This window comes from Psammomys obesus, unplaced genomic scaffold (assembly GCF_907164565.1).
Source record: "Psammomys obesus unplaced genomic scaffold, mPsaObe1.curated_primary_1811, whole genome shotgun sequence".
NCBI lineage: Eukaryota > Metazoa > Chordata > Mammalia > Rodentia > Muridae > Psammomys > Psammomys obesus.
In genome coordinates this window covers 7,626,815-7,651,397 of record NW_026596085.1, presented here as the reverse complement: position 1 = coordinate 7,651,397, position 24,583 = coordinate 7,626,815, and positions in this window count along the sequence as shown.

Sequence of the window (24,583 nt, the reverse complement as noted above, 5' to 3'; positions counted from 1 at the left end):
TGTGTCTGTGACATCACCTCTAAGTCTCGAATAACTAAGTACATAAAGAAGTCTCTAAAAGAAGGAAAGGCCCCCTGACCCACCCTGCTTACCATTTACAGTTAATTATTATTAATATTAATGCCTTTATGTAGAAGCATACAAAACTAGAGGCATCAATGCTGTCAGTAGGCATTCTATGTCAGTACGCATTGCTGAGCCACACAGCTGAGGAAGTAATTAGCTAGTAAGTCCCACTGAAAAGAACTTAATCAAAATACAAGTTGAGCTCCTGTACAGTGCGGATTTGACCTTTTCCTGAAGGCCCATATATTTTCCACCCCCGCCTTCTCACCAGATCCAATTCTCATTGCCCTTTGAAGTCGGGGTCACCTTCAAAGTCTGAAGGTACAGATGAAAACTTAGAAGCAGAGAAAGCAAGTCCTTCTAGCTGGATCTCAGAAAGCTCCTTGAAGCATCACTCACCCTTGAAAAGTGCACTGATGGTCAACTGGAAGTCCCCAGAACCCTTGCTTTTGTGACAGCCTTTTTTCTTGGCAAGGTTTGCCTAATAATGCCTATTTAGATTTACTTTCAAAATGGTTTACTGTTAACCCATGGTAGGTATTTGGTTCCAGGTTAGAGGTCAGGGGATTCATATGGACTAACTGGAATTATGTTAACCCATAGTAAAAATTGGTATTGGCTTGGTTTATTATTCAAACCACTGTCAAGACCATTTTCCCATGCATAAAATGCAAATAGCAGTCTTCAGAAGTAACAGCATGGAGCACAGTGAGGATTCGAAAGCCACAGCTATGGATGGCAATGACGGCAGATAGCTTCTTTTCACTCTTCTGCTCCTGCTTCCTTACTTGCCTTCTCTAAATTGGACTCCTCGGGAATGCACCTTTGGGGGTGGGTGCACATGTGTGAGTAGAAAATACATACATGTGTATCCATGAGTGTGGAGATGGGAGGACGACCAGATGTTATTCTTAGGAGCCAGCCACTCTGAGATAGGGTCTCTCACTTGTTGGGAACTCACCTTGGAGACCAGACAGCCTGGCCAGGGATCCCCAGAGATTTACCTGTCTCCAACCCCCCAGCACAGGAATGACAACTATGAACTATGCCTCTGTTTTTTAATGTGAATTCTGGAATTTGAATTCAAGACTTCAGGCACTTTACCAACTGAACACTCTCTCCAGCTCCGAACACTGTTTTGACTATCACACATCACAAGCCTACCACTATCCCAAACAGTTACCCATCAGGATGGTCTGGTTTTCCTCTTAAGTTCCCAAATAGTCTTTCTTTAAACTGAATGTTTTCCTAATTACTTAATAACCCCACCTGTTTCTAAATAATTTCCAAAGGTCTTAAAAACATAGCCTCAAACATCTGTACTATGCCACTACAATCACACACATGCCTTTTGCTGTATCCCTGAGAGTTTAGCAACATCCCCACACTCTACTGAATTTATAAGGTTTCCTAACTGCCTTCTCAACTTGTCCCTCTCCTAACTCAGATCTGCACACTCTAGGGAGAAGATGCGGGTGGATTCATCTCACCTAAGGAGACTTTGCATCCTTGTGACAGTCCATGCCCTCTGGCCTCTCCCACTTTCATGCCATAGAAATTGGAAAAGGAACTGGGGGAAGAATGGCTAGCTCAGAAGGAGGCAGCATCCGAGCCCAGTCCTGATTACAAGTGTCAACTGCTTCCTGAAATTTTCTGGAGGAGAGAGAGAATGAGCAGATTTATAGGGCTCATACTTCACTGGGTTTTAGTTTGGTGGTGCGTGTAGATGAGAGAAGATTAAAAGCCCAAACAAATGTCTAAATCATTTTGCACACTCCTCACTAGGCTGTACAGTTCTGTCCCTGTGGACAGCATTCCACAGGGACAGCTACCTTGCTGGTTCCTGAAATCATAAATGGAACGTAGGGGGAGACAAGAATCAGGAGGGAAGTTCCAAATTGTCAAAATATCATTATTCTTGGGAAGTATATCATGAGAAAAGTGATTCCGTTTTTAATAGAGTTTTCTTTGAAGTTTTAAGTACCAAAAACTAATCCAAGGGTTTGGGTATGGTATAATTCAAGGCATGATTTATATTTAACACTTAAGAGTGTAGGGTATTATTTCTTCCAGAAATATAAGTCTAGAGGAAGAACAGCACACTGATTAGAAAACTGTTTCTGTTCTCCCAGCTCTGAATTAAAAACCTAGCTTGAACTTTTTTCAGCCAAAACAGGCTTAAAGGGTAACTCCCCTCCATTATCTGAGCAATATGATGGATACTTATTTTTTTCTAAGCATTCCATGGCAGAGGATTGCAAGAGAATGGCTCTTATCATTGACCAGAGGAGGACTAAGAACTACAGTGGAGCTGCAATTCTTGACTTCACCACAGAGACGAATCTCAAGACAAGCCAATGTGTAGCAAAGGTGGGTTTTACTGATTAAGAAAAATGCTTCAACAAGTTATAAGCCACCATGGCCCTCGCATATTTTTCAGGCTGGGTTGGCGTTTGTGTTTATCTTTTGATAGCCTGCGGAGTACCTTCCCACTTGAAAGACACTAGAACTTGGGGGTGAAGGCTTATGGCAGTCATGAGCTTGACTTTTCCATGTTCAGTGAGTTGTGTGGGTGTTGTCCTTGGCAATTGGGGCCCTGTTGTCAGTTTGTGGAGAGCAGCCTACTGTCCTAGCAACAAAGTAGGTTGTTTGGGGGGATATCTATGTGAACATTCTTGGCCAACAAATTTAATGAAATGCAACCCAGTTCTGCTATTAGAAGCCTTGTTTGGTAACAAGAAAGGGCCAGGTGAGGATCCATATCCACCGTTATTAGGATAACCGGCATATATTTTAGAAAGTTTCCACTAGGTTTCCACATCACCCCTCAAATGCCCTCAGTTCCAGCTATCTCCACATTCTCTCCCTCTGCTCTGTCTCTCCTCTTCCTCTCTAGCTGATCCTCCTGCTTCCATCCCTACCTGCTCCTAGTCTGCCCATAAAATCTATTCTATTTCCTCCTCCCAAGGAGATCCATGTGCAACCCCTTAACCCTTCTTCTGTACATAACCTCTCTGGGTCTGCAAGTTGTAGCTGGTTATGATTTACTTAACTAATATTCACTTACAAGCAAACACATAGTATATTTATCTTTCTGTGTCTGGGTTACCTTGTTCAGGATGATTTTTTTTTAGTTCCATCCAATTGCCTGCAAATTTTATGATGTAGTTTTTTTTAACAGCTGAGTAATACTCCATTGTGTAAACATACCACGTTTTCTTTATCCATTCTCTTGTTGAGAGACATCTGTGTCCAGTCTCTGCCTATTAGGAGTAAAAGCCACAATGAACATGGTTGAGCAAGTGTCCTCATGATAGAATGGAGCATTCTAGTAGCATAGCTGGATCTTGAAGTAGATTGATTCCCAACTTTCTAGAGAACCGATATATTGCTTTTCACAGTAGCTGTACTAACTTGCATTCCATCAGCAATGGAGGAGTGTTCCCCTTGCTCCACATCCTTGCCAGCATGAGCTGGCCCTTGTATTATTGATCTTAGCCATTCTGACAGGTATAAGATGGAATCTCAAGTGCTTTTCACTTCCCTGATGGCTAAGAATGTTTAACATTTCTTTAAGTGTTTCTCACCCATTTGAGTTAATTTTTTTTTTTTTTTGCTATTTCAGCTAGTCTTCAGTGTATACCAGAATTCCAAAGAAGTAGACTCTAATGACTGAATTAGATTACAAGGGAATTGAGAAATAATGCTTTTACTGTAAACAAAATTTAGTTTTCTTTGTGAGATTGCCAGAAAATTGTACGTTTATCTCTGGGGGAAAAAACTGAAACCACACTAAAGATCATATACACTAAGCCTTTAAGAATGATTCTTCTGGGCTGGGCACAGTGGTGAACGCCTATAATCCCAGCATGTTGGGAGGCAGAGGCAGGCAGATCTCTGTGAAGGCCAGCCTAGTCTACAAAGTCAGTCCAGGACAGCCAAGGCTACACAGAGAAACCCTGTCTCAAAAAACAAAGAAAAGATTCATGCAACATCAAAGAAGAGGGGAACGAATTTTTTTAAAGCTTGAGGACCAGAACACCTGCTTTGGGACAGTGTCTTCGAGACATGACAGAGAAGCTATATCCATGCACCTGCACAAGACCTGGACAATGACTATACCAGCTAACATGCCAGCATGGATATGGAAACTGTCATGAGGCCCAACCCTAGATGTAGTGCTTCAGGCAACCAGTTGCTGCCGAGAAAGGAGGAATCAGTATTCTCCAGAAATGAGCTCCCTGATGTGTTGTTATTCAATCCTCAGCAGTAAGCCCCAAGCATGTATACATACAGACAACACTAAAATTGGACTATAGTTTACATGTGCATGTACGGATACAATAGTAATTATAAAAAGGAGTCATGAATTCAAGGTGGGGCCACCCGGGAGAAGCTGGAGTGGAAAGGGATGGGGTGGACATGGTATAAATGGAATGTACTCATGTCCCTGCCGTCACTACTAAATTCTATTTAATGGATTAGTATCTGGATCTTCCATTTGTGCAGGCAACTTTAATCTACTAAGAATCCAGCACTTGGTTGAAAAAAAGGAAGCTGTTTGTCTCCAGGACAGCGCAACAGTGAGTCACACTATACCCGTGCTCAATGCCGGCCTTCTGCACATTAATTAACACATCACACTCAAATGTTTTATTGAGAGCAAATCTTAGACAGGGGTATGATTATGTTCACATTTTAATATCTTCGGGGTCAGGGTCTCGCCCCCCGATAGCCCTGGTATGTGTTCAAATGCAGAGTTGCCAGCTTTATCACTTTAAATGATTGAAGCCGAAGAAAGGACACTCCATTTGTTTGCTCAATATGCAACTGAAATGGAAGTGGTTAGTTGAGTGCAGATCCCTTCAAAGTCTCTTCCCCTCCAGTGCCAATTACACAGAATGAAAAGCGTACTCCATGCAGCTCGCTTTGGATAATAAATCACTAAATTGGAAGTTTGGGTTACCTTGCTGGATTTGATAAGAAAATTAATAGAATTAGCAACGTATCTGCCTGTCAGGGAGATATTCGTATGAGGGAGAGAGAGAGAGAAGGGTGAGAGAGGGAAGATAGGAAGGGAGTGAGGAGGAGAAAGAGGGAGACGGAGACAGAGTAAGAGAACAAAGACAACCTCATGTCAAATACCAAATAAAGCTGCATCCAGAAAAGTCCAGCAGCCACCGTATTACTGACAAACAATTAATTCTCTTTTTTTAATCCTAAACAGACTCAAACTGGAATGTGAGGGCCTAGGATTGGCTTCTCCAAGGGGATTCACCATCATCTTGCTTGGGGATAGCAATAGCGCAGCACATTACTTCTGTCTGTTCGGGGAGGGGACTTGTTTACATGGAGCTGCTGCTTTCCAAACAGCAGAAGATGGAGAATCATTTACTACAGAAGACCCTCAGTGGCCTTCCTCCCACTCCTTTTTCTTTAAATATATATGAAGATGTGTAATTACGCTTTGAAGAACGTTTCCAACAGCTGTAAGTGATAATGGGCCAGTCGAGATGAGCTCTTTCTCTCCCCGCAGCTGCAGCGCTTCCCATTCAAAGCAATTAATTGATAATTGTAAAGCGCCTTGAAAGGAGAAACCAGGCCTCCTGCGTGCGAAACATTGTTCTTACTGCGGCCTCAGCGGCAATTAGAGAGCCAGGCCCCCTACACTCAGGCCTCAGAAGAGGGGCAACGCTAGGAGCCTAAAACAGCTGGAATCTCCAGGGCTTGCCCACAACTATAACCAGACTGGTACACTCCTTCTTAAGAGACACCCCAAGCTAATCACTAAAGGTAACTTTACTGAAAGTAAAGCTTGTATCCTTATACACTGACCATTTTTACATGTCTACCCCAAGGTGACAATTTGCACCACACTTTCCCTTAAAAGTGCACATCCTAAACAAAGTATGTCAGACAAGAGAGGGCTTATTTGTCCTACAAGTCGAAAATGCTCACAGCTCAACAATTTAGGAAAGGCTGGCCCTTGTATGGCAACTTTCGTGGAGAAATACCAAACCAAAAGATATTGTGGATTAACTCAAATATTTCTGCTTTCCCAGACAATGCACAGATTTAAAAAAAAGTCTGAGCACTGGACGTTAGTATGTTCTCCAGCAGACCTCACTCTTCTCATTCAATATTTCAATTTTTAAAATCTTACTGGACATACTTGCAGACTTATGCTCCTATTGGCTATGCCCTTGATGTTATCAGCCATAAGAAGCACCGGTACACTGACATTATACGTTTCAAAGTGAAAGCAAGCCTTCCTGGAGATATTTCAAAGAGGTGGCTACGATTCAGATATTACTTCTCAAAGCAATAACTCCAGAGAGGAAGCCAGCTGGCATCCATTGCTGCTGAGAAGAGCTACAGTGAGGAAACCTTATATCAATCAGAGGCCGAGTACATGGGTGCGTTTCCTTTTTCTTGATCCTTGCAACCCAAGTTTCTTTCTAAACGCTATGTAGCTAAGCAATTAATTGCTGGTTTCTCAAATCCATTTCTTGAAAAGAAGAAGAAGAAGAAGAAGAAGAAGAAGAAGAAGAAGAAGAAGAAAAAGAAGAAGAAGAGGAAGAGAAAGAGAAAGAGGAAGAGGAAGAAAATCACATATGCTTAGCAGCACCCAGCAATGCTTCCACACACTTTGGAAACCAAAGGTAGATATTGGAAAGCAATGCCTTTGTTTGAACACCTTTGTGTTCAAACAATAGCATCAGTGGGCATGAAAGCTGAGGAACTTCGGAGTGCTTGTGTGGGAGCCACAAGCATAAGCCAAGCACTCATTTGATGCACCGAAAAATAAACTGCAACGCAGGAAAACTCAGACTTTTAAAGCCATCCTCATGCTTTAGACTTTTAATTTTAATTTTTTTTTTCTACTAAAATTGCTGGTTTCGGGGGCTGGAGAGATGGCTCAATGGTTAAAAACTTCCATGCTGCTCTTTCAGGGGACCTGGATTTGATTCCTAGCAACTATACAGCAGCTCACAACCATGCAACTCCATTCCCCGTGTATCCAACACCCTCTGCTGGCCTTCACACGCAATGCACGTACATGCTACATAGACATACATTCAGGGAAAATTCACCCATTCGTATAAAAGACAGATAAATATTCTTTTTAAACTAATGGCGCCGATAAAGACTTCAAACACTAGCAAAATCTAAAGTTATTTGAAACCTCCTCCACTGTCAATTTCATTGTCTTAGCAAAAATGGAAAATTTCACAAAATTCAAGCAAAGACCTCTGGGCTCATTTTTTTCCTGCGATCTTGGCTGTACTAAACTGAATTTCTTTAACATAGTAAAGGGGTATCCAAAACAGGCCAATAGAGGTAGTTCTGAAATACTCAGAGGTTAAGGTAAAGAAAGAGGGGAGCCAACATCAGAAACCATCCTACTCCAGATAGGGCGCTTGCAGTGGCCCCCAACAAGAGCTCTGCAGCTGAGGGTTTGCTTTTAGAATCTGTGACCTGTCTTCCAACATACCAGGTCTCTCCTACAATGAGTTTTGACAGATCCATCTCCTAGAGAGTGGTAGAAAAGAGAATCACCTCACTAGCCTTTCTTTCGATGGATTCTACATGGGCCAATTACTTCTCTACTGCTGTTATAAAGTGCTACGACCAAAGCAACTTGTGGAAAAAGAGTTTGTTTTGGTTTACAGTTCCAGAGTGAGAGTCCATAACAGTGAGGGAGGCAAAGAAGCAGGAGGCTGGATTAGGAAGTTGAAAGATGATATTCCCAACCACGCATAAGAAGCAGAGTGTGTGTATGTGTGTGGGGGGAACAAAGTGAGAACCGGAAGTGGGCATGGCTATAAAAATCTCAAAGCCTGTCCCCTCGTGATAGATCACCTCCTGCAAGACTCCACCTCTCAGAGGTTCCGCAACCTCCCAAACAGTGCCAACAGCAGGGGACCAAATGCAATATGTGAATCTATAGGGGACATTCTCCTTTCATTCAAACCTCCACAGGGGGTTTAGTTTTAAATAGTGCAAACAAAATCCCATGGTCACATAACAGGGAGAGAGAGAGAAATTTAAGAAAATGAACAGAAAAGTAATTTTGCTACAAAAATGCATCGTTTATTTTTGTTATCTTGGAAATTACAATCTCATTTAATTCTTACACTAATGCTTGACAGATGCCATTGCCTTCCTGACTTTAAAGAATATGAGAGTGTTAGCTAGAGAGTAAGAATTTGATGGATCTGGTGTGGTAGGTCTGTCCTAGCCACTTAGTGGCATGGCAACATTGAAACAGAAGTTACAGTTCCGAAGTTGGCCCGGGCTGCAGAACACTTGCCAAGCACGTACAGGGTCCTGCATTCAATTCCCAGCACCACCAAATAATAATAAATACAAGCTGATTTTGCTCAGAAGAATATAAAAGGACACTTAAATTTGGATTGAGGACTGAGCCATACCAATATGCATGTGAACCCCTTTATGATATGACTTGCTACAACTGAACAGGGTATATATATATAATTTATTAATTCTTTGAAAAATTCAAACATACATATAATGCATGTTGATCATATTCCATTTCCACCCCTCCTCCTAACTCCTCCTAGGTCCACCCTCCATCTCTTTCCCAACTTCATATCCTTTTTCTCTTTTTATAAACGACGGAGTCCAATTTGGGCTGCTCATGTATTTCGTGGGTGTGAGGCCATCCACCAAAGAATATGCAAACTACCAGAGGCCCCATCCTCAAAGAAGAGTGACTCTTCTATCCCCTTCTTACCTAAGGGTACCGGTTCATTAACCCCTCCCCATTCCTGCTACAGCGTTTACTGGCTGAGCTTATGCAAATCTTACACAGTGGACTACAGCTGCTGTGAGTTCATGAATATTGGTATTCTGTCCTGTCAGAAGGTTCTGTTTCACTCCTATCCTCTCTGGTCTCTGACTCTGACAGTCTTTCTGCCTTCTCTCCCTTGATGGCCCCTGGGCCTTGGTGAGAAAATATGTTATGGAAATACGTTATCTACTATTTGTAGATAAACATTACCCGGATACTCTGTACTTTGATTAGTCTGGAGTTTCTATGTTAACTGCCTTCCTCTACACAAAGGGATTCTCTGGCGAGGTCTGAGGGGTGCACTAATCTATAGACATACAGACACAAATTTAGATAGCAGTCTGTTACTCTGTCTATTTAGCAAAGCCATGGTAGTCGTTTTATCCCTGGGCCTAGCAGCCTCCTAGCCATGGGTTTTTGGCCAGATTTGTGGATTTTCAGCTAGATTAAACCGGAAAGCAGTGGTTTACCCTATAACATCTGTGCCAATACTGCATTCATGGGTATATCTTGCCACACTAGTCATTATTGTAGCTCACAAAGTTCAAAGCCGGGTAAGACTGCTGATGGCTCCCTCCACACACAGGAAGCCTGCAAAACACCTTTTAGTCCTACGAACCTAGGCAGTAGGGAGGAAGCTCCCTGTAAGTCCCAACTTAAATTTTCCATGTTCTGTGACTAAAATATGTAGCATTTTCAGCAATAGGGTCTTACCATCAACTTCCCGTGGGCAACCAAGACAATGGTGATAGCCTGTATTATTTGGGATGTCTCCAGGACACCCCTTAGCAACAACGGTACAGGAGGTGTCCCATGCCTAGACTAAGCTTTTGATTTGAAAACCTATGACTTCTGGGGGACCATTATCCTTATGTGAGGTAACTCTAGTATGTTTATGTATACTATAGTATGTATATGTATATTCATTCCCCACGGGCTTTTTCAAACATCCTTAGTGTAATCTATCCTTCCATCTTTCCTCTGCCCTACCTTCCCATCCCTCTCCCCTCTTTAAGCTTTCCTCCCCATTATTCCCCCCTTTCCCCCTTCCTATCATCTGTGTTCTACAATCCCCCATCCCCTCCCTTAAATAAGACCATTCTTCTCCACCCTTAACAATGGTCTCTTTCTAATTTCCTGGAGTCTATCTACAGTTACTGCACAGCAACGAACAAGTCTAATAATTGAATGCTAAGATCCATTCTATATATGCCCAGAAGCATATCTAAGTTATATGATACATCTATTTCTACTTTTTTTTTGAGGGACCTTCACCCTGATTTTAACAGTGTCTCTACCCATTTGCATTCACATCAACAGTAAATGAGGGTTCCCTGTTCTCTACAACCTTGCCAGCATTTGCTGTCTTCTCTGAACAACTTTTAAAGTGGACTTTCAAGCCACCTGAACAATAAGAAGACATCAATGTACTTAATGACTATGGCCACAGTATGATTTTTTAAAAATTTTATTTGCAAACTGGATCAGTACACCAACATGATAGAAATTTTGCCAGGGGCAGGTTTCGATTTGGAGGCTTTTATAGAATAAAGCATGTGGAGTCTCCGAGGAAGCACCTAGCATCCAGTGAGCTCAGGAAGAGCATGCCACTGCTGTCATGCATAACCAGTAGCACAGACAATGCCGAGAAGCTTCCTGGCATGAATTCTTTAGTGCAGGAATACTGCCTTGAGCTGCAGATGCTGCTCAATTTGTAGAGTTCCTTCCCAGAAAGAACAGTGAGCTTCTTTTTAACTAAAGAAACATCAAGCAGCTGGATGGCATCCCTGGGTGTCGGGCTAAGCATCTGAACCATTTTTCCAAGTGGCAGCAAATGCATTCAACCCCCCCAAAAATGTGCTCATTCACCCCTATCTGAGCACACCTTTCAAGACATGGCCCTTTGTCCTGAGCTAATAATATGACATTGTGCCTATTCCTTAAAGCAACAAGAAGCTAATTCCTCATAAAGTTCAGCCTGGTAAAACCTTTCTTTAAACATGGATCAAGTAATCCGCTGACCAAAAAGGGCACCTTTAGAGGTGCTAAGGGAATGCTGCCCCTCACCTCAGAACTTACCCCCCTGCCTTCTTGATTTCTATTAGATGAACTGAAATCACACACCAAGCATGTTCAACCTGTGCTCACAAGTCTCAGTTGACCTCTAATTTGTGGTATGAAAGGGTCAAGAGAGAAAACTGTAGTCTTCCTCCCTAAGTCCAAAAAAACCATGCCAGGCTCATTAAATGCAAACAACCAACACCTGTTCTAAAATGATGGCAGCGTGCACACACCTAGATCTTGTTTGCTTGCTAGGTCTGCTGCAGTAAGAGATGGGGAAAGATAACCGAGGCACAGGCTGCTTCAGGACTCCTTTAAATCAAGCTAAGTGGGGACAAAGGTGGAGTGATCCTGTTAGATCCACAGAAAACTGTGAGAGTTTGACTTGAGATTATAACTTGCAGCTCCGAAATTCTAAAACTACACAAATAACAATAACTGTCTTCAGTATCTTCCCACTATCACATGATGCTAACATGTTTTTAGTGGGGGCTGACTAGCCGTGACAGCATTGCTCTTACACGGGTGCAAATGTGTTTTCACCCACAACTTCTCTGAGGGTTGCTGTAATAGGATGAACATTTCTCTCCTCCACCTCAAACTCCAGGTACTGAAGGGTTAACATTCATAGTGCTAAAGGATGTGGTCATATTTAGAAAGTGGGCCTTTGCAGAGGCAATGCAGTTAAAACCAGGTCATTACAGAGCCCTAAGCTGACCCGTCAGGGTGGCCTGAATTGTCTGAGGTGAAGTTGCGCACCCCACTTGACACTGCAGAGTTTCCGGGCTATACTGGACCATGCTAAAAGCATCAGAAAATATGCAGCTTCCAAACTAGAGGGACAATATGCACCTAAAGGAAAGCGAGGAGAGAGACAGGGGAACACAGGTAAGGTTAGCCAATGGGACGGACACACACACACACTTAGGATGCTACAGTTTAACTAAGAGGCACCGACAGTTCCAACTATCCACAATATAAATTGGCTAACCCAAGATTCATATGAGATCCTAATGTTTAAAAAAAAAATCTAAGCAATATATGAGGTGTATCTATGGGGCTAGAGAGAGAGGTCAGCAGCTAAGAGTACGTACTACTCTCACAGAGGGCCACATTTTGGTTCCCAGCACCCAAGTAGGATAGCTCATGACTGCCTCAAACTCCAGTTCTAGAGGACCTAGATCTAACACCTTCTGGTTTCCATGGGCACCTGTACTCCCAAGCATGTATTTTGTGTACACACATACACTCACTTAAAAGAATGAAATAAGTTTAAAGATATATAATAATATTAAGGGTATATCTCAGGGAGTAGTGGCACATACCTTTAACCCCAGCACTGGGTAGGCAGAGACAGGTGGATCTCTGACTTTGAGGCCAGCCTGGTCTATAGAGCTAGTTTCAGGACAGTCAAGGCTGCATAGATAAATAGTGTCTTTAAAAAGAATTTCAAAAAATAAAATAAAATAAAAATTCCTTAAAAACACAGCTTATCTAAAAAGCTTTTTTTTTTATGTGACAAGCCATACACTTTGACCACGTGGAGATTAATCAGTCATTTTTAATACTAGAAAATTGTCCAATATGATCATTAGTGAATAAACTTCTAAATAATCCATAAATAAAAGACAGAATAACAAAATTATAGCATATTCTTATATAAATGCTTGAAACAACTTGCAAACATTGAGATACAACTGAGCTTAGAGAAAAGGTTCTAATTTAAATTCATGTTTAGAAATGAAAACAAAGTCCGAATCTCCCTGGCTAAGTTTGAAACATTATGCAGCACTATTCCTAATAACTAAGAAATGCCATCAACTGAGGTGTTCTACTGTGAATGAATGGAAAAGAACATTTGGTTTACATATTCAAAGCCATTTAAAGGCATTTAAAAGTCCCGTTACCTGCCGCAGAATGAATGGAAGTGCAGATGATAATGTGAAGTGAAATAAACCAGGCAAAGAAAGCTAAATGCTGCATGGTTCCATTCATGCAAAATGGTAGTGCATAGAAGAATGGTCACAAGAAGCCAGGGAAGGAATGGGAGAATTGCTATGGGGAGACATTGAGATGTGAGCCAAGTCCCAGCCACAGGGTGTTCTATTACACAGGAAAGTGATTACAATCAGCAGTCCTATGAAACAGTATTCAAGATAGCTCAAAGATATTTTTTTAATTTTCTCCTCACAAAGAAATGATTAATGTTTGGCATGTACCATAATATGCCGAGTTGATAAGCACAATGCATACATGTAACGATCACCACTGTGCACCTCGGTAACATTGTGAGATTATCGTTCAACAAAAACTTAAGATCGCAATGGATTAAAACAAAGACAAGAAAATAAAATAAATGATAAATACAAGAACAAAAGCTGATAGGACCAGACATTCATATCCAGAAAGCAAAATGTTGGTTCTGAAAAGATTAAGGAAGTAGCAAAAGCCAATGAGACTTGGTTCATTATTTTTAAAGGCACAGATAACATCGGGATTGAAAGAGATTCATCACTACTAATGACACAGAACTATAAAAAAGATATAGTGAAAGAAAAAATAGAACAATTTTAAGTCAATCAGTTAGAAGCTTGATAGCGAATATGCAAGTCCTGAAAAACATAACTACTCATTACAACTGGAATGACAAGAAACGGAAATCAAAATATTCTTATAATTTTTTTAAATGAAACTTAAATTTAAAATTTTTTCTCTTCAACTGCTCTCTTCATAAAAAAATAAATTGTTAAGATACTCGTCATCAGGAAGTCACTTCGGGAAGCAACTTTTATGAAAGAACTATAGCATCCCACCTGCAGCTTCAGTTTTCAGAGCTTCAATCACCCACCATCACCCACCATCTCAAACTATCAAACAGAAACGCCTGGAAATAAAAAGTTCATACATTTTAAACAATATGCTATTTGAACTGTATGGTAGAATCTCATGCCATTGCACTTGGTCCTGTTCCTACCAGCTGGAAATCTTCATGACAGTCAGAGAATTGGGTAGGGTACTCATACAGATTCTGAGAGAAACTACCAGTCCCATCCCAAATTCTAGTGTGTCCATGTCTTATTTCCAGTTTCTATTGCTGTGAAGAGGCACCATAACCAAAGGAAAACATTTAACAGGGACTGGCTTACAGTTCAGAGGGTTAGTCCTTTATCAATACGGCAGAAGCACGGCAGCCTGAGGGCAATCATGGTGCTGGAGAAGGAACTGAGAGTTCTATACCTTGATCCGCAGGCAGCAGGGAAAGAGCTGTGCACTGCTGAGCCTAGGCCTGAGCGTCTGAAACCTCAAAGCCCACCCCTCAACGACACACTTCCTCCAACAAAGCCACACTTCCTGATACTGCCACAACTTACGGCCCTATAGAGACCACAGTCCTTATCTAGAAGTCCTAAGAGCTGGAAAGGAACGGCTGCTTCCTTATTTTTATTGCATTTCAGAGCAAACATGAAGAATGCTTGTAAGAATATAAAAATACGTAACAGTCAATGAAGTAAAGGCCAAAGTAGCTGTAACTGCCAGATAGCTAGGCATGTGATACAACACCGACAGAGTGTGCCACTGGAGAATCAACACAAAACTGACTGAAGTTCTGGGGTTAATGTCTTACAAGGACATTAAAGTGGTTACTATAATTTTTCCAAGTGCTGAAAAAAAAAATAAGTTCAGACACAGAGTATGTTGAAAAGGCTCAAATTGAACTATAGGGATAAAAATATGTCAGAGGGAATACATGAAATAAGATCAATGGCAGATTAGAGGAGCTAGAAAAATAAGATGGGTTGATTTGAGCAGATATAGAACAAAGTAAAACACACAGAGAGACAGAATTTTAAAACATCTATATGCTGTGGGATAAATCCAAGCAGCTAATTAAAAATTTAATTGAAGTTTCTAAGAGAATGCTAAAGAGAGAGAGAACACTTGAAAAGGTGATGCTGGGTTTCTAGGCCTGACTGACATCATAAAGAACACAGGCCTTAGAAACTCAAAAAAGCAGGATTAAAAAAACATGCAGAAAACTTTGCCAAATTACTCTCAAATCAGTGAGAAAAAAAAAAATAACGTCTTAAAATATTCCAGTTTTGGCTTTTTAATCTTTCTGTGGTGTGTGTGTATACATGTGTGAGTGTGTGTGTGTTTCTGCAAATGAGTGCATGCATTTGTATACCATGACACATGTGTGGAGGCTAGAGGTGTCAGTCCTTACCTTCCATCTTGTCTGAGACAGGATTCTTTCTTTTTCTTCACCTTGGCCTCACCCACCAAAGCCATCTTCTAGACATTCTCCAGTCTCTGCCTCCCATCTCCCCTGTAGGCCTTCTGGGATTATGCATGCTTGCTGCCATAACTAGCTTTATTTATACGGGTGCTGGGGACCCTTAGGCTTGCAGGGTAACTTATTCAATGGGTCATCTCCCCCACCCTCAGATTTTCTTAAGAGACAGTAACATACAAAGAACAGAGATAAGAATGACTGAAGATTTCCCAAAGGAAATGACGTGAGTATTAAAACCATGGAAAGCGTCAGGGGTTTTAAGAAGAATGGTGAGCTAGCATCATATGGTGAGTAACAACAGCTTTCAAAAGTTACAGCAAATGAAATGGACCCCAATTCAGTACATTACCATGCAAAATTCTGTCACTCGACACCAGCACAAATCAACCCAGGAGGTTTAAAAACTCATACAGAAATGCAAGTACCTGAGACATCTGGGGAAAGTGAGGAAGCCACTGAAACACAAGAAATTAAAGACTGAAAATATCTTCCTCTGGGGACTGTAAACAGCAAACTGTGAGCCATGAAGGTAACTGCCCATTGCACACCAGTAGGAAGGCACGCAACGGCACACCAAGTCCTCGGAAGACGGCTCTGAGCTGCTTGTGTCCGTACAACGCCCAAACTGTAAACAGTCCAGATATCCTTCTGCACTACAGACAGACAAACTGGTGACTTTATACAGTGGAATCTATACCATGAAGGCGACTGGCCTGTATGTCTCATGATAGACAGCATCTCATATCCCTTACATGGAATTCTGTAAATTTTAACAATACGTAAAAACTACTCTGTGAGGTTTATAGATGCCTGTTTAGATGGGAAAAAAGATAAGAAAAACAAGTGATTCATACACATACAGAGAGAGAGAGAGAGAGAACTTGGACACAAGTAAGGGGCAGAACAGGGGATTGTCAGGAATGGGCACTGGGGGAAGGGCCTAAATCCTGCCAGTCCTTAGTTTCTTGATTTGGGTGGTAGTTACATGGCATTGATTTGTGCCAGCTCACTAAGGTTTTCACTGATGCTCTAAGCATGTTTCGTAAGAAACATGTGTCAAAGCAGAAATGCTTACAGGAAATAAATCTATTTTCATCACAGTAGAAATGAGGGCTGGGCCATATGTTAAATCTGACAATCATTTTTTTTAATTCTAAATAAATGAAAGCATTTTATCTTCTACAATTTCAGAGTGCTACAATTTTGCTTGTTATTTTAACAAAAACAGAGAACAAAGGAAAAGTGAAGAGTTTGAAATGTGTGGAAGTGGACAGAAATGGACAAATGGAGTTTAATAAATAAGGAATGGAGCCCAGCCCCAGCTAGCTCCCACGGTCCAGAAGAGCAGGGGCAAAGAACAAACAACTCCAAGGCTGCTTTCTCTACTCCATCAAAAGTATTTAAGCCCTTTCCATGAGTATAATGTAAATATGAATAATGGAATTGATTTTTTTATCAAACACACAAGAATAAATCAGATGAGCTCATTTCCTCCCAGGTACTCACCCAGAAAGCGAGACACTTTCCCGATGTGGTCCCTATGATTACAAACGGTACATTCGGGCACATCTGGGAGAATCGCTTTCAGATCCCGTGGCCTTTTTTAATAACCTGCAGGATGGCGGATTCAGCCTCTGAGAATGAACTAGGAAGTTATTTGGTTCTGCACTGATAAATAGCAGAGGTAAATGCACTCGCTCAGAATGTATTGATTTCACCCCGAATTCTAACCACGGCTCCAAATGCAGAGGACCAGCCTTAAAGTAAATTCCAGGTGGAATGTCTAAGTATCGAGGCTGTTGAGCAACGCAGACTGAACCCCAACTGCTATTGTGGAGAGCAGGGTGCACTCCGTTCCCTCTTCCAGAGTGTGTCCCAGTCCTCCTGGGTAGCTCACATGACTCCACACCACAAGGGCAGGCACGGGGGGAGGGGGGAAGAGAACACCTTGGCACCATGAGTATATTCTTATTGGCAATCACTCTTCCTGAGTTCACTTTCCGGAAAATGGCAAGCTGCTTCTTTGATTGCTTCAGTTTGCAAACACAGTTTGCTGTGTTCACTGGCTTTCTTGCTTTGTTCTCCGTCTGTTTACACGGATTATGAAGCCAGAGGACCACTATAACAGACTCTCTCCCTCCACCCTGTGGTTCCCAGGGATGGAACTCAGGACAGGCCGCCTGGCTTGCAAGCATCTTAACTTGCTTAGCCAGATCATCAGCCCTCTGTTTTGGTTTGTTCTTTGCTGGCGCAGGGTCTCATATAGCTCAGACTGGCCTCCAACCGCCCAAGTGGCAGTGTTCCAGGCCTGGAGTCCAGAGCCGGGCCCTGGCACCCAAAATCTCTGACAACTGCAATCTTAGTGTCAGCATTTGGAAATCGGGAGCTACACAGCTCGGGTCTGAAAGTGGGCATAACAGCCGAAGTCAGGGAACTGTGGCTTGAGATTCTGCTTCTCCCTTCAGAAGAACCATGTTCTCCCTTCAGGAAGGACAGTGTTTCAGCCCTGGGACAACTGAGCTGCCCATATAAACGAATGCAGTTAGGCTCTTCTGTGCCATTACAGACAAGACTAACTCAGCCTGCCTGAACCTGAACGGTTCCCCACGCAGAGACTCAGAATGTGCAGAGCCAGGCACCAGAGCCTGAGTGGGGGCAGGGGTGTGGCTCTGTGCCCAGCTCTGCTGCTGGGAACTGGGTACTGGGCACCCGGTGCATGATGCCCTGTGCAGGGTGTGGGTGCCGAGTGCTCATCGCCTGGCTGCAGGGAGTCTGGAAGGAAGGCAAAGCCCACAGCAGCCCCGACCTCCCAGCCACCCTGATGCCTCCTGCTGGTGCGCTCTGCTTTCCAAGCCTAAGTGCTTTTTAATTAGCCTGCCTCTCTTCGCGGAATCACACTGCTTGCTGGAGACCTCGTGGAGGGCACCCCGCGACACTGCTGCCAGCAGCGCTCAGTCCGCCCGCCCGCCCGCTGGGTTCAGGCTGCCAGGAGCTCACACTCCCACTGTGTGCTCTTGGCCCCTGCCTGGGTCTGTGCTCCAGAGTCGCAGACTCCCACAGGCAGACACAAGCCTGCTGTTTGGGGGCGTGATCGGATTTCCGAGCCAACTCTGAATGCCTCCGTCTTCACATCCGGTGTCTGGGGATGAGGGATGGGGAATAACCGGCTTACAGCTGATTTTCGACTTCACACGCGGACCTATTTATTAATTCTTGTATTTGTTTTGTAATTGTGCGTTTTCTGGTTACTTATTTTGAAGCTAAGGAATAATTCTCCCCCCTAGAAGGATGGAATCAAAGCACTGACAGCTTAGACAAGATCCAGCAAGATCTCAAGGCTTCAGGAGCAGAAGCAGGAAGGAATCAGCTGAGCAGTCCCTGCCTACCTTGCATGGGCCCAGTGAGCCCCACACTCTCCCAGAACCCAAGAAGCCTCCCTTTCCCGAACAGCCGCCTGGGCTGGTAGTGGAAGAGCCCCATACTTGGCTTTCCTGAGTTTTGTTGGCAGAAAAGAAATCCACGTCTGACCTCGCCTCCCTTAGAGACACCTTCTTCATTCTGCAACCCTTTAACACAGTTCCTCATGCTGTGATGACCACCCTCCCCCATCATCATAAAATTATTGTGTTGCTACCTCATAACTGTAATTTTTCTACTGTTATAAATCGTAATGTAAAATGTGTGTTTTCTAATGGCCTTAGGCGACCCCTGTGAAAGGGTTGTTGGACCACAAAGGGGTCATGATCTACACGTTGAGAACCATTGCAGGACAGCACTGAATTTAAAAAATTTCTGAATGAAAATCTATTCTCTACATCCTCTCATAGCCTCTCACTGGATTTCACAGGAAAGGAAAGTGGTTCTGCAGAAGGACCTGAAAGCCTTAGTCATCAAGGAAGGCCTCAACAGTAGAAACCCCAATTTTAAAATGGCTTTCAATAGGCTGGAAAGATGGCTTAGTAGTTACAATCAGGTGTCTACTAAAGGACCTGGTTTTGATTCCCCCCATCCACCTCACAGCTCGCTGTAACTCCATTACTAGGGGATCCAACACCCTCTTTCTCTGGCCTCCTAAGGGCACTGAACACCAGAGGTGCACAGACATACATACAAGCAAAATACCCATACACATAAAATAAAGAAGGGAAAGTATTAAGAGGGTTTCCAAAGGACAAGTCAGCACCATACCTAAAGCAAAATGGCTGCGAGATACATAAACAGGTGCTTCGCCTTACTGACCACCAAAATAACAATAACCGTAATGACAATAATAATTAACTAATCTAAACCATTATAGCATCTCTCAGCTGTTAAGATGCTCATCATCAGAAAACAAGAGGTGGTCCAGCATGGGCCTCAGTAGGAGTGTAAATGGCTGGCCCCAAGAGTCCTGCTTCCAGGCCAGGCCAGGCCCAGCAGCACCTGCATAGATGCAGGCCCCACTATTGTCCCATCTTCTGTTGGTTAGCAACACTACTGTGGGCAAGATGGAAAAGAAAGGAGACAGACTGAGAATCTGCCAAATCTATATGTAATTCACTTTCTGTTTAGACAGACAGACACACACACACAGGCAGGCAGGCAGGGAGGGAGGCGGACAGACAGACAGATACACACACACAGACACACACACACACACACACACACACACACACACACACCAGTTTTGCCTTCTGTGACCTTGATGTTACTTTTGAGAGAGCGCCCCATCCTACAGCCTACACTGGCCTGGAACTCATGATCCCCCCTGCTTCATCCTCCCCTGTGTTGATGCTTAGGCGTGCACCATCACCACTGACCCATTGTGGGCCCTTCCGATCTAGTGCCCAGCTTTATACCAAGGACTCTGGTAACTATAGCAACTGTTGCTAGGCGTAGGAAAAGGGAGCCATGCTCACAGTTGGCAGAAATGTGAACTGGCTTGTCCATTACAGAGAATTACAGGGAATTTCCTAAAGAAATTAAAAATAGTACTGCCATATGACCCAAGCACTCCTTCTTTGAGTGTTCACCCAATGAACATAAAGTCAGAATCTCATAAGGTGTCCACTCTCGGCTATTATTCATAACAATAGCCAAGGTTCAGAAACAAACTAGGCGTCCGTCAGTGAACGAGTAAAGCAGTATATGTGATGGAATATTATTCAGCATTTAAAAAGGGACACCCTGCCACATACTACAGCTCGGATGGATCTGCAGAACACCACGGCAAGTGAAACAAGCCAGCTTCGGCAGAACGTTGCATGACCTCACATATATCTCAGACCTCTACTTTAAATAGTATTCAAAGATAGAGTTAAACAGCAGTCGCCTGTGGTGGGGATGCCATGTGAATATGGAGAGATGTGGGTCGGAGGATGAAAAGGGAATGATACAGATGAACATATGCAGATAATCAATGCACAGCTTGAGGACGGTAGTCAATGAAACTGTGCTGACAGGGATCCATGCTGAATGAAAAGGCCAGGTCTCCTTGGCACAAAGCGGAGGGCAATGTGGGAGACAATGCTCACACGGAGTTGCTTTACTGCAGTGACACTTTGTGTCCGTGTGACCTCCATAACATCGCACTATGCACGTCACATGTGCACACAGAGCTCGTTTTAAGACTTCTTCTCTGTCTGTTGCCAAAGCCTTGATCCCATTGGGAAAACCTACCTGTCTGTATGTCTGTGAGTCTGTTTGCATATGTGCACTGTCTGTGTGGTTATGTGTATGTGTACGTATGTGTGTATATGTGTGTGTGTCTGTGTGTACACAGGCATGTGACTATGTATGTATGTAAGCTTTGTGTGTTGTGTGTGTCTGTATCTATGTGTGTGTGCACGCGCTCTGGGTCTGTGTGTATACATATGTAAGTATGTGTGTGTGCTTTATGTTTGTGTGTGTCTTTAAGTAGGCATGTGTATATGTGTGTGTGTCTGTGTATTTGTCTGTATATGTGCTTACAGACTTGCACAGAGCTATGCAGTCATTCTACCAACTGAGCTGTAGCCTTAGCCCTGTAATTCTCTTAAATAAAATCCTCCCCATGCTGTCCAGTCCAATTGTCCTTCAGCATATTAAACACACAGAGCTGGTCCCTTGAATTTAGGAGTCCTATCTCTGGGATGGCAGCCACTCAAATCCCCCAAACTCCGGAGGGAGAGAATGCTCTCTGATACTTGAATAATGCGTAAATTAGCTTGTTACTGCTGAGAAAGAATAACTAAAGACTAGCTTATTTGGGGCAACAAACACTTATTGAATATCTACTAACTATGTGTTAGACATGTTCCTTGCCCTGGAGAGGCTTATAATTCATGGGAGAAAGACAAGTAACAACACTGTGTGGCTGGGAAAGTAGCTTGCAAACATTTGAAACTCAAAGAGTGGGCCTGCACAGAGGCAGGAAGGGGAGGTGATGCAGATAAGGATCTCAGTAAAGCAAGCTCATTCTCAGAGCCTATTTGTAAGGCAAGGGCAGAAACGTGAGAATCAAGAGTAAGAGAAAGGCTCTGGTTTCCATCAGGTTAGATGATCATGAGAGAGATGGATGAGACTTATCGGGTGAGAAGAAAGCTGCTGCTTTCACAACAGAGGCAAGCACACTGTGCTGCCTAGTCTTAGGTCAATGTCATACACAAGCTAGAGTTATCTGAAAGAAGGAAACTTTAACTGAGAAAATGTCTCTATAATATCCAACTGGAGAACATTTTCTTAGTTAGTGACTGATGGGGGAGGGCCCAGCCCATTGTGGGTGGTGCCATCCCTGGGCTGGTGGTCCTGGGTTCTATAAGAAAGCAGGCTGAGTAAGCCATGGGAAGCAAGCCAGTAAGCAGCACCCTTCCATGGCATCAGTCCCTGCCTCCAGGATCTTGCCCTGTTTGATTTCTTGTCCTGACTTTCTTCGATGATCAGCAGTGATATGGAAATGTAAGCTACATAAACCTTTCTTTTCTCCCCAACTTGCCTTTTGGTCATGCAGTTTCATCACAGCAATGAAAACCCTAAGGCACAGGTCGAGGCTCTGTGTGCTATGGGAGGGGTAGTGGTTGCTTTCTGCCAACTAGACACAAGCTAGGGTTGTCTGGAAAGAGATGACCTTGATTGACTATAAGACTGGTCTATAGGCAAATCTGTGGGGTATTTATTTTCTTGACTAATTATTGATGTCGGAGGGCCCAGACCACTGTGGGTGGTGCCACCCCTGGGAAGGTGGGCCTGAGGTGTGTAAGAGAGCAGTCTGGGTAAGTTGTGGGGAGCAAGCCAATAAGCAGCACTCCTCCTGAGCCTCTGCTTCAGGTCCTAGCTCTGAGTTTCTGCCTTGAGTTCCTTCTCTGACTTTTCTTCCCTGCATGGGGGACTGTAAGTTGTAAGATGAAATAACCCCTTTCCTCCTCAACTTGCTTTTGATCATGGTGTTTATCATAGCAATAGATAGCAAACTAGGACAGCAGGGAACCTGGTGACCATATTAGGAAGCTGACCAGACTGTGAACAGCTCGCCTGCACCGAGACCAAAAGGTGCTCAAGTCATGGTGTGTGACTTCTTCCCCTTGAATCTTTCCCAGGATGCATTGCAGGAGCCCTCGGGACCTGCAGTCAGCCAGAGCTCTCTCCTAAAGCTAGAAGCAGAGGCTGAGGGTAGCAGGGAGCTCATTCTGGGAACTACCGTGGACTGCAATAGACCAAGTCTGTACCCCATCTCTTGCCCTCAGCTCTGGAGTCTCAGAAGCGAACATTCATTTACACAGGACAGAAGGAGCCAGCTTTCTTCCAGGCGACGCTGCTACCTACTTCAGTCTCTATTCACACCCAATGTCCAGATTACACAATTTCAGAAATACACAAAACTTTATGCCCAAGATCTAGCAAACTTTTTTTTTTGAACAACTGAAAAAAAAAAAAAATGAGACCCACAATCAAAAAGAATGGAGGGATAATTGATGCTATCTCTTCTACAAGGCTGTCGGGATAATTAAATGAGTCTGTCACCTAGAGCAGGCCTTGGGACAAGGAATGTGATTAATGGAGCTGCCTACACGGGTGTGCGACCCATGCCTCTGTACAGGCTGCACTGGGAAAGATCAGAGCCTGGCTCGACACGCTTCATCATGTCTGTGAGAGAGCTGGGCATTTCCACATCACATTGTGCCTCCCAAATCGTACCTCCAGCATTTGCTACTCCTTGCTTGTCCCGCACTCACTGGGAAGAATTCTGATGTCCCTTTGTGGCATCTAAGGCTGATGGCCTATCTGTGTTTGTAATCACAGTTTTATTAATATGATTATCTGGTGAGTGCTAGGTTCCAACTTCAAGTGTGCTCTGAAGGGAAGGGACTGTCGGTATGTTCGCCACCATAATCCATCCACACCACTTAAAGTAAAGATGATCAGTTGGTTTAGGGCTTTTTATTTTTATTAGATTTTAATGATGTGTTGGGGGAGGGTGGTACCTGTAAGTGTCTGGAGGCCAGAGGCACTGGATCTTCTAAAGCTGGAGTCTCAGGTTGTTGCAGGCTGCCTGATGTGGGCTCTGGGAACCATACTCGGGTTTTCTGGACCAGCAGCAGCTAGTCTTAACAGCTGAGCCATCTCCCCAGCCTCATTTTAGCCTTACCTTTAAATGATTATTAAACAGTAGCCTTCTTTTTTCCCATTCCATATTTTTTAAAGGGAAATTTTTAAAGTTATCTGCTTTGATCCATTGTTGTCCTGGGCTGTACTACATAGGGAGGATTGTACCTTGTCTGGAGAGCTTTATATCTAAGCCAAACATTGACTAGCTTAATGTTCCTGGGTAAGAATTATGGCTTTGTCAGAAGAGCAGATTTTAAAGTCTTTCTTGAGTTGTCCAGGCATGTTCAATGTTTGGCCAGAGTTGTCCTACCCATACGAAGACCCTTCACTCTCTGCTTTTCATCTTGTTACCTCTACAATGAGCTGTGGCACCTGACCTTTGTCCATCTCAGCAGGCAGCACTCTGGAACAAGCCTGCAACCAAGGATCAGGATGGAATCCACAACTGTGTGCACTTTGAAGGAAAAATAGTCCTACACCTCAACAGAAGCAACACGGTGTCTGAGATGACGCATCTCAGGCCAGGAAACAGAGCACTGAAATGACTACATGCCGGGCTCTACTGAGGAAAAAGTCATATACGGCGAAGATGGAGCATCATTCCTAATAATGGAAACATTGTTTGACAGAAAGGAGAAGTCCACATCGCTGACCATGGGAACTAATTTCCAAGCCCTGGAGAACTTCCAGAATCCTTTTACCTGATCAAGAAACAGCACATGTTTTGAATGAAGTGATTATTTTCAGCTGTTTATTGCTCATAGTTGAATGTATCCATAGTTCAT